This window comes from Papaver somniferum, chromosome 5 (assembly GCF_003573695.1).
Source record: "Papaver somniferum cultivar HN1 chromosome 5, ASM357369v1, whole genome shotgun sequence".
Lineage (NCBI taxonomy): Eukaryota > Viridiplantae > Streptophyta > Magnoliopsida > Ranunculales > Papaveraceae > Papaver > Papaver somniferum.
Genome location: NC_039362.1, coordinates 126434020 through 126446177, shown reverse-complemented (window position 1 = coordinate 126446177; position 12158 = coordinate 126434020).

Here is a 12158-nt window from a genome sequence, read left to right as displayed (position 1 = left end):
CAAGAGAAGGAGATGAGAACGAGAAGAGAGTTTTTCTTCTTTTTTTTTTAAAGTTGAGCAAACCAAGCGACACGTTTACGAACCATATTTGGTACGGAGGCGGTTCATGAACCAAAGTGTGTGAGTCGCACGTGCTGGTTAAGGGTGTGTTTGGTACAAGACCCTATCTACACCAAGACCTTATCGCTTGCATACTATGACACCAAGATAAAGATTCCTACGATGAACAAAGCCCTTTTGAATATCTGAACCTATTCCAGAGTAAGTTTTTCCTGATATTATCAAGGAAAAGAATCAGTGATGATCGATTTCTCTGATTTTCCTTTTTCCATCTCAAATGAAGAAAATTATTAAGATTACATAGGACAGTCTTGGAAATGTAATAGATGCTGGAGTCGTCAAAAGCAATGATAACATTAGTAACATTAAGTGTCATATCAAAAATTAATTCATGCTTCGTCGTTGACTTCGGAGGAGAGACCTCTTTAATAATCATATCAATGTCAACAATGGCATAATTTTTGATCATGGCTTGATCTAGCATGTAAAGAGATTCTTGATCATTTGAATATAGAGATCTGTTAGAGCATAGCTCGGTCAACCTCGCATGCGTTGCTATATCAAGCATGTTTGTCAATGTTAGTGATCAAAACTATAAGTCTTGATTTCTAGCCTACATAGCTAAGTCTCGGACTAGGATAGAAAAGTGTAGTTGAGCTCAAGGACTTCATGGCGATTCAACATACAACGACGTAGATCTATACAAGGAACCTTGGAACTTCATCAACAAAAAGGTATGTGGAGACTTGAACTTATATATCACTCAAAAGTCTATCTCTTTTATCTCCTACTTATTATGAGACAAAAGTCGTATGCTATATAGACTAGATCATACACATTTGACATTTCGAGCTGAGCATTCATTGCTTATCTTTTATCTCGAAATCGTGCGTTGGTAAAGCGTTTCGTTTTGATCAAGTTTATCTTCACCTAGTGACGAAAGTCATGAAAAGTTTCAATCACTTTGAGAATTGCTCTGACGTGAATCGGTCTGTGAATAACGGCTACATAGCGTCATCTGAGAATGTCTCAATGACTGAAATGAGAGTTTAGTTTTTTTAACCATGTATTCCTTGAACCGAAGTTTTCGAACTTTGTTGATCAAGAGAAATCAGGAGGATTATGGAATTGCCTTGCCAAGTCCGCGAACTGTCGGAAGTTCTCGACCGAGAATTTCTGCTGGGATTTTCCAAATACTCGTTTGTGTGCTTAGTCCGCGAACCCAGTCCGCGAACTGGCGGAAGTTCTTTTTCCGAGAATTTCTGCTGAGTTTGGAAAACTCAACCGATTAACTTAAGTCCGCGAACTTGTTTGTGAACTTAAGAGGTTATGATCTAAAGATGTGCTCTGAACATGAAACATTAAATTACTAAGGAATGCTTTATGCAAACCGTGGCTATAATGTTCATGAGCAGATTTAATCGAATCATCTTTGCTTCAATTGTGTCTTGTGTAGTTACATAAGATCTTATAGCAATTGAACAACTCTATAACTAGTTCATTTGAGTCAATTGAACTAGTTATGGTGAAGAAGAACTAGGTTAATATGAATTTCTCATATGGTTAACCTTTTGGGTTACTATGTTGAACCAACATACACGTACACATTTGGGCATGGTTTTCATGAACCCAGTAAACGTCTACCCAAGTGTGTGTGACAAGCTAAGTTTTCGATCTAACGGTTGAGAAATATTAGCTTGAATCTAAATCAGGTTTTCATCTAACGGTGATAATGGATTGTTTTGTAACTAAGGAAAAACCCTGATTTGAAGGCTATATAAAGGAGACATCTAGCATTGTGCAAAACTAATCCCCACACCTCTGTGTGCTACTAGTGCGCCCTCTAGAGTCGATCTCCATTAACCTTTGATTTTCTTCTCTAAAATCAGGTTAACGACTTAAATACTTCATTGGGATTGCGAAGCCAGACCGATACTACTTTATCGTAGTTGTGTGATCTGATCTTGCATCTTCTATCATACGAGTACAATCGATTGGTTGGCTTGAGATTGTGAGAGTTCTCCGATAGGCAAGATAAAGAAGTCACAAACATCTTCGTCTCACTGTTTGTGATTCCTCGACAATGCGCTTGTGTAGTCAGGAAGGATTGTAGAGAGGTGATTGATTAATCTAGGCCGTTCTTTGGGAATATAAGACCGGATTATAAATTGGTTCCTGTTACCTTGATTTTATATCTAAGGACAGAACAAAACCTAGGGTTTATCTGTGGGAGACAGATTTCCTTTTATAGACTTTTATGTGTGAGACAGATTTGTTTATTATCAAGTCTGTGATTTTTAGTTACAACAACTCTTGGTTGTGGGTGAGATCAGCTAAGGGAATCAAGTGCGTAGTATCCTGCTGGGATCAGAGGCGTAGGAGTACAACTGTACATTGTATCAGTGGGAGATTGATAGGGGTTCAACTATAGTCCAGTCCGAAGTTAGTTTGCAGTAGGCTAGTGTCTGTAGCGGCTTAATACAATGAGTATTCAATCTGGACTAGGTCCCGGGGTTTTTCTGCATTTGCGGTTTCCCCGTTAACAAAACTTCTGGTGTCTGTGTTATTTCTTTTCCGCATTATATTTTATATAATTGAAATAATACAGGTTATGCGTTCGTGATCATCAACTTCTCTAATCCAACCTTTGGTTGTTGATTGTAGTTGATTGATCCTTGGACATTGGTCTTTGGTACCGTCCAAGTTATCTCTCTTTGATAAAGACTCGCAAATTTCTATTTGCTTGAGTAAAGATCAAATCGAGAGATTAAGATAATAACTCCTTGAGATACTTTCTATCTAGATTGAGTCTGACTGTCTAGTTGATTCTCTAGATAAGTGTTTCGGAGTTAGTCCATACATATTGCTAATCGAAATATTGGGTGGTGTTGTTAGACCCCCGCTTTTTCAATTGGTTTTAGAGCGGGAAAACACGTTTAAGACCTAACAAGTCTGTGTTTGTGGCAATCTGAGTCTGTAAACAAAATCTCATACGCATACCAAAATGCCTCATAAATCTTTCAACTTTGTCAAGTGTCTCGGAATACCTCAAAGGGTCACTCCTTAGATGATTCTTCCGAAACCTGAGGTAAGAAGAATGTGTCATCTTGTGTTGATCATTCTTCCTCCAATGAGACATTGGACATAATAGCTAAAGCTGAAATGGAGCTCACCAGAATTTCAAAAAATTCTATAGAGTTTGTTAATCTCAAGGATCATGTACAGCTTATTGATGAATTTGCAAAGTCTATTGATCGTGAACAAGTACTCTATAACATTTTAGGGACACTCTCCGAGGAAATTGAGAAACTTCTTCAAGAAAACAATATACAGCGTGAAAAGATTGGTGATCTTGAAAATATGGTTAAAGAAGGCTCAATTAGAGAAAATTGTTTGATCAAGACGCATTCATCCGATCTAGACAGACTTCTTGTTGAGAAGGAGAAACTTGAAGCATCGCTTGTCTTAGCCCATGGACAGTACAAATCCTTGGAAAAGGAAAACTCTGTTTTAAAGAAATATTCTTCTGCACAAACTAATTCTCATGAGTTACTGTACAGAATGAAAGTTTCTCCAGATGAAGATTGTGTCAAGAAAAGTTTTCATAACTTACAATCTTCTCCGGTGGCTATGAAGTTTAAACAAATGCCTGTTGTTTCTTCACCTCCACGAACCTGTACCTTCTGTGGAAAAGGAAATCACTATGCTATCCATTGTTTTTAAAGAAAGAAACAAATTTCTAAACTCTGTAATTTGCTTCTATCAACTGTCAATGGAACAAATAGTCAATCGACTACCGCGGTGAATTAAATACCCACAGAAAACCAAAAGTTTTATAAACATGGATCTCTTCCTAGAAGTCGTCACAGATCACAGGTACATTCTAACCATTTAAACTCTTATGTTTGTAATGAATGTATTCCCCATGTTTATGCTTTTGGTAAATCTAAATCTAAATCTAGAAAATGGATTCCCATCTATTCTGATCCACTTGAACCAATCTCAAGAGGTCCTAGATTTAGTCCTCAGAAAAATCCTTTAGAAGGATATGCAGAACAAGCTATGCCGTATTCTTCTAAACTGAGGGATAATCAAAGAAGGAAGACTAAACAAAATAAATGGTCATTTAATGAGCTAGATGCTCATACTTGTGCAAATTAATCACAAGGTTGATATCTCATTCACCAAAAATTCTAGCTGTGTGAGCATTGAATAGGTATACTCTATGCAAAGTAACTGTGATTATCTAGCTATTTTCTTATCGTTCTTAGATGGATAATCAGTCACATACTTTTACATGAGTATTTTATCATCTTTTTGTATTGGTTTTGTTAGTTTTGTCTTGGCTCTCAAAAGCTTCATGTTTTGTGTTGGGTTCTCATAAGGGTACATATACGGTTTTGGATTTAGCCTCTTACACCTACCGTTAAACCCTAATTCCCTCAAATACGTTTATATACCCTTCCTATTGTGTTAAAAATTTCACTCTAGGCTTCTCATCAATGGTATCTTCTTCATGGGACTTTCCTGAAGACTTTGTTGATAATGGTATATACTTTGAGTTTGATAAAGAGAAGGGAACCCTTGTTGAATTTGAAGGATCTTTTCCTCAATCTCCTGTTTCTTACTCAGATATTGGGGAGAAGATTCAATCTAAGGTGATCATTGATTCTCAGCAACTTGTTGGAACTATTAAGTGTCTTGATGCTGAATTTCTCAAAGGCATTGTCGCCTAGGATGTCTTCTTTTTGGATTAGTTGGAAGAATAACTAGTGCTTTGAATAGCGATGATTGTGACTACACATAGCTATTTTTGTTTTCATCTTCTTGTGTTATTTTTTAGGTTTATTGGTTTTAAATTCTAAAAATATTTGGAGGATGATGTTTATTGCAGTATTTTAATGGTTTGTGATATTGCAATATTTTTATGGGATATGATTTGTTTGCACTGTGAACTTGAAGGTCCCATATTTTGTCAAAAGTAAAGTCGTTCATGAATCAGTATTCGTATGGATGAAAAGACGAACGGAGTTTTGACATATACAAAAGTTATGCCTATGCAATCATGTATTTGATGGAAAATAGGATAAAATCTTTTGTTCAACAAGGATAAAGTCTATTATGTCGTTATGATGGAAAATAGAATAGATCCTTGTATGTTATCCATGGTATTGATCTTCATTGATCCATTTTATTATGTTTTACCGTGAAGGCTCCATTGTGTGTCTTATGTTGAGCACCTTACAACTAAGTCGATGGCTTTGTTGGTTGTTCCATAAGATGCTATATGTCGAGCATTAGGAACTAAATTAATCAACTAGTTTGGTTATTTAGTTATTACTCCATAAGTCTTCTTTCTTATGTCGAGTACATGTACGGTTAAAGTTGTCATATTCTATGATGAACTTAGTCGACAGTCACACGTTGGACAGGCTTGAGGAGGGTTGAGTTGAAGAGAGAGACTGTCTGCAAATCGGTTCTCTCAACTCAGTTTTTTCTTCTTCGTTTTTCGTGTTTTAACATCAAATTTCTATTACAAATATGAAAGTATTAATTGTTTCTTATCGATCTTACAATGATTAACATTAATCATAATGGATCCTGGTAAGAAAATAAATTTAGAAGGAAAAAATCAAGATCCAGCGATGCATCAGTCGGTGGTCGATCTATCTAAATCTTATGAAACTCAAGCTTCAATCAACTTGATTGATGAACAAACAAATTCGAGGTATGAGATCTGGAAATATTCATTAATTGGTAGACTTGATTTACTTCGTATTAAATTTGCAGATGCTTCAACCATCCTGCTAAAACAATGGAAGTTAACTGGTAAAGTTCAATTGATTCCTTTAGGGAAGGGTTTTTTTACGATTAAACTAGCAAATGAAATAGATAAAAACTACATCAAATCTGGAAAGTGAGAGGTTATGAATCAATTCTTAACTGTGAGAAACTGGATTCCTAATTTTAGACCTGAGAATCAAAGAACATCTAAAGCTATGGTATGGGTTCATTTTCCAGGATTGAGTTTGGAGTATTGGGATGAAGAAACATTATTCTAAATAAGTAGAGCTCTTGGAAATCCTGTGAAAGTTGATGATGCAACATTGAACTATCAGAGTGGGTACTGTGCAAGAGTTTTAGTGGAAATTGATTTAGCAAAAACAATTCCAAATAAGTTATGGATCATTACTAAGTATGGATGCTTCTCTCAAAGTGTTACTCTCACTAATTTACCCAAATTCTGCTGGAACTGCAAAATTGTTGGTCATCGGAGTTCTGAATGTAGAGCTAAGAATTTCACTGAAGCTCATGAAGAGAAAGGGAATGATTCTTCTAAAGGTAAACACAAGAAGTTATTCAGACACCTAAGACTCTTGAGAAGCCATTTGATATTTGTCAAGAGACAGTACCAGTTCAGGTTGTTCATTCTGCTAATACAGTTGAGAAACCAATTGAAATATGCCAAACTCCAAAGGAATTTCAGGTACCAAATGTTGTTCTTAGCTCAACTGGGTCTATACATATATCAAAAGGAAAATTCAGTCCATTGCAAGAGGATAATGAAGCTGAAGAAGCAGAGTTGATTCTTTCTAAAATACTCAAAGTGGTAGAAGATAATGCTACAGATGATAGTGATATTAAATATATTAATGGCATCAATGGCACTGTGTCAGCTGAGAGAGTTCCAATTACTTCATGGTCAAGAGTAGTCCAAAGAACTTCAACTTCAAAATCTCAAAATCCATCCAGCAATGTTGAAGCTACAAAAGAGGTAATCACAAAGCCTGATGTCAAATAAAATTTTAGGAAAAATCCAGGAAAAGGAGGCACTGCAGGCCTCCAACCTAAACAATGAAAGTCATATTTTGGAATTTAAGAGGCCTTAGAAGACCAAGGTCTCAAAATAAATTATGGTCTCTAGTTAATCAATTTAATCCCTCAGTAGTTTGGATAGCAGAACCAAAGGTTTTCTGTAATGCTTCTTTTTACAACAAGCTAAATTTGCCAGGAATGCAAAATATGGTTATTCACAATTCAATCTCAAACAAAAAAAGGGAATATATGGTTATTTTGGAATACAAGTTTACCTACTCCTATTATAGTTTCAATGTCTAGTCAAATGATTACAATGGACATTGGAGGTACCTTAATCTCTGGAGTTCATGCTCATGTTGGTTTAGTTCAAAGAAGATTCCTGTGGTCAGAGATGGAAGCAATTAGTGAATTAAAACTTCCGTGGTTAATTATTTGGGATTTTAATACTCTAACTTCAGTTGAAGAGAAGATTGGAGGTAAAAGTCCAAATAGAAGATCAACGACAGACTTTAATGAATGCTTGAATCATTGTGAACTGTTACAATCTCCAAGAAAAGGCACTCAATTCTGTTGGTCAAACTGTCAGCATGGAAGCAAAAGAATTTTATGCAATCTTGATAGAGCTATGTTTAATAATCCGTGGCTTCAAAAATTTCCTGATTGGGGTTATAAGGTTGGATTGAGAATTGCTTCAGATCATGCCCCTCTCATGGGTGGATGTGTTAATATTTCAAAACCAATCAATGCTCTTTTTAAATTTCAAAATATGTGGTTGTCTCATCCAGAGTTTCTTCATGTAGTGGAGCAATGCTGGTCAGAATATATAAAGGGTGATCCTGCCTTTGTCTTTCAAAGCAAGCTAAAAAAACCTAAAAAGATTCTTCAAGATTGGAATTGGAGGGTGTTTGGGGATGTCAATGTGCAAATAAAGAATGCTGAATTACAGGTCCAGGAAGCTATGAAAATTTCAGATAATGATCATGAGGCCTTGAATAAGTTAGTTGAAGCTCAAAATGAATACAACTCCAGAGAAGTGCAACTTAATACTCTGTTGAAGCAGAAATCCAGAATAAGATGGGTAAAGGAAGGAGCTGTCAATACCAACTTTTTTCACACTAATCTGAAAATAAGGCAGGCCAGAAACAACATCACTGAAATAGTTGATGAGTATGATAAAGTTATATATGATCAAAAGAAAGTAGTTGAATTCCTAGTTAATCATTAGAAGAAGAAATTTGAATTCAAACAAAATGAGGATGTGGATTCTTTACTTGATGTCATCCCAAATGTTATATCTCTTGAAGATCAAAATATGCTGGATAAAATCCCAGATGAACAAGAAATCAAAGATACACTTTTTAACATGGATCCTGACAGTTCTCCTGGACTTGATGGATTCAATGGATGTTTTTACAGGGCATGTTGGCATATCATACATCAAGATGTAGTCAAAGCAGTGCAATTTTTCTGTGGGAGGAAATTCATCCCAAAAGGTCTAAATTCTAACTTTCTGGTCTTAATTTCTAAAGTAGAGGGTGCTAAATCTCCAAACCAATTTAGACCAATAGGAATAGGTAATGTTAGCTTCAAGATCTTTACCAAAATTATCACCACAAGAATGAGCACTTTAATGACAAAACTTATTTCTCCTCAACAAGTAGCATATATCAAAGGCAGATGCATTCAAGAGCAGATTTTGTTGGCCTCTGAATTGGTAAATGAGATGGAAAAGTAAAGAATATGTGGGAATGTTGGGCTTAAATTATGCATTTCTCAGGCATATGACTCTTTCAACTGGGACTTTTTGTTAAAAGTGTTAAGCTGATATGGATATTCTCATTCCTGGTGTGAGTGGATACACACTATTCTCAAGTCAGCTAAGATTTCAGTGATGATCAATGAAGGTCCTCAAGGATTCTTTTAAGATAAAAGGGGATTAAGACAAGGAGACCCCTTGTCTCCAATTCTCTTTGTCTTGATGGAAGATGTTTTGAGCAGGAATTTAACTCAATTGGTGCAAAATGGAGACATTGCTCCTATGGTGATTAGAAAAGGAATTCATCCCACACACTTGTTCTTTGAAGATGATGTGTTTATCTTTTGCAATGGTGGTAAGAAAACCATCCAGAATCTTCTAATATTATTGGAGTCTTATCAAAAAGCATCAGGTCAGCTTATCAATACATCAAAAAGTAAATTTTTTATTGATGGTACTTCCAATGTTAAGAGGAATCAAATTCAGCAAATAATGCAGATGGAGCTAAGTAAGTTTCTTGACAAATATCTTGGAGTTATATTACATCCTGGCAGAGTTAAAGCTTCTACTATATGGCCAATGGTGGAAATGATGCAGAAAAGTTAGCAGCATGGAAGGGGAAACTGCTGTCATTTCAAGAGAGGTTGGTGCTTGTCAGGTCAGTTCTGTGCAGTATACCCATCTACAACATGGCAATCCATAAGTGGCCATCTTCAGTTATTAAAGTGTGTGAAAGAATTATAAATAATTTTTTATGGGTTGGTGACAGTGAAACAAGGAAATTTATTACTCTGGCGTGGGAAAATGTATGCACTCCTCTCTGTGAAGGAGGCCTGGGTATTCAAAGGTTAGAGATTCTCAATATAGATTTACTAATGAAAATGATGTGGAAAATTATTAACTCCACAGAGGAGTGGGCTCTCTTTATCAAGGCCAAATTCCATGACAGAAATCAACAATGGAGCACAAATTGGCACATGTCTTCTATCTGGATAGGTTTAAAATGGGATTGGGAGGCTTTGAAAGAGAACATCAGGTGGTGTGTTGGAGATGGTCAAAGAATTTAATTGTGGTTTGATCACTGAATTGGTGTTTTTCCCCTCATTGGATCTCTGGGCTTCATTGCATTAGTTAAAGATAACATCCAACTTAAGGTTGCTGATATCCTGGTGGAGAATGAATGGACAATGTCAAATGATATCAAGAAAATTTTAGCATCTTTGACTATGCCAGATTTAGGAGGTGGTAATGATGAACTGATATGGACAAGATATCTCAAGGGAAAGTTTACTACCTCCTCTGTAATTGAATCCAAAAGAACTAAGAAGCCTAAATTACAATGGCCTAAGAAAATTTGAAATTGCTTCCTTCATCCAAGTACTTCCAGTAATGTGTTGAAGCTAATACAGGGTGTTTATGTGGATGACTTGGTGATGGTTAAAAATGGCTATGAAATGGTTTCAATGTGTTGCATCTGTGAAAGGAATCAAGACAACATGGATCATCTGTTATGGAGATGCAGTTTCAGCAAGGAAATCTGGAGCTGGATTTCCAGCATTTTTAGATTTAACTGTCCAAAATCTTTTGAAGATATATGGAAGGATGCAAAGAACAAAATTCCTCTAGTCAAAGAGGTATGGATTACTACTAGTTGTTCTATTTTGAAGGAGTTATGGTTTCATAAAAATAGAAAATTCTTTGACAATATAAAACCAAATGCACAATAATTCAAATGCAAAATTATGCAAATGGTTTACGAAGGTGGTTTGAGAATTAAGGCTAACAAATGGGCTCAAAATTATGATCATGAAATCATTTCTTTATTCAATCTTGGTACAAGAAGAAGTAAATTCCAAGAAATTAAAATATGTCACTGGTTACCTCCCAGCATTGGTGCAACATTATTCTGCTGTGATGGAGCTTCATATGGAAATCCAGGACAAGCAGGTTTTGGAGTGGTTGTCAGAGATCACCTGTGTCAGGTAATATGCACTCTTACTGGTGGTTTAGGAATTACTACAAATTACATTGCAGAAGTCTTTGTTGTTACTTGTGCTGTTGAACTTGCTGTTGATTGGAAACTAGAAAACATACTCATGAATTCCGACTCTAAGAAAATTTGCTTCTGGTAATATCCCTTGGTTTGTCAAAATGAGATGGAGAAGTGCATCTAGGAAGTTATCATCCATCAGCTTTTCTCACTGCTATAGGGAAACCAATTTTTATGCTAATTCTGTTGCTAAGAAGGGAGCTCAACTTAGAGCGGGTGAAAGACAGATTCACATGGGGAGACCTCCTAATCTTACTAGAATTGAGATGCCAGGCATTAACTACTACAGATTCAGCTGAACTTTAAAGTGGAAAATTGTTAGTATTGTAAGCTCTTACTGGGCATGTCCAGTATAATGTTCTTTTGGGCCTGTTCCTTTAGGTTTTCTTTTTTGTTGTTGTTTTCCTTTTTCCCTTTATTTTGTCCGTAATTCTTTAGTGTTCATTTAATAAAATTCGTGTGATTCAAAAAAAAAAATGATGAACTTAGTCGGGGTTCCATAAGTTCTCTTATGTTGAGCCCAAAATAATTAAATTGATTACTTCGGTGATTAGTTTGGTTATTTTTATTCCAATTAGATTAATTATAGGTTCTCTTGTAATTAATCTAGTTCAGTTTTCATATATTCCACAAGTTCTTGTGTTGAGTATATGAAAGGCTACACTATTATGTTCTTTGGTTAATGTAGCCATATATTCCGTAAGGTTTTCCTTATGTTGAGTATTTGAACGGTTAAGTTAGTCATCTCCGTGAGTTTACTTATGTTGAGCACATTCAATTAAATTGATCACTTTTGTGGTTTGATTTAGTTGCATAGTCCAATTGAATTAATCATGGGATTACTCGTGATTAATTTGGTTGAGCTTTGGATGTAGAAAATCATTCCTATGGTTTATGGTGTCCAATAAAAAATCCTTATTTTCTTTCGAAATTAAGGTCTCTCTTGTTGTTCTCTCGGAAATGACATCAAATGGGGGAGAGTTCTTTTGAACTTGTGCTTAATGGTAATATCTTGCGGGGAGTGCGGCTGTGGAATTTTATAGGGGTTATCTTGTATCTTAAAACTCCTTGATGAATGTTGTTAGCTTCGGCTATTAGATTGCATCTAAATTAAGTTGGTATGTATTTTTCTTTTGGTCATGAAATGTCTCTTGTGGAAATTTCATTATGATCCTATTCTTGTACCTTTGCCAATTTTATTGACAAAAAGGGGGAGAAATATTGTAGTTCACACTACAAATACATATGGTTTTCGGATCATTGTGTAAGGGGGAGTGGTTTCCATGATCGAGATGGAGTATTGACTAAGGGGGAGTGATACATATCACCGTAGTATTATTGTTAAAGTCGTGATACAATTGGACTTTGATGTTATATAATAATACTATGACACTGTATAATAATGATCGAGAATCTCGATTTCTCTCATTGTTATAGCTATGGATCTTCAACAACGATGGTGCTAAACTTACA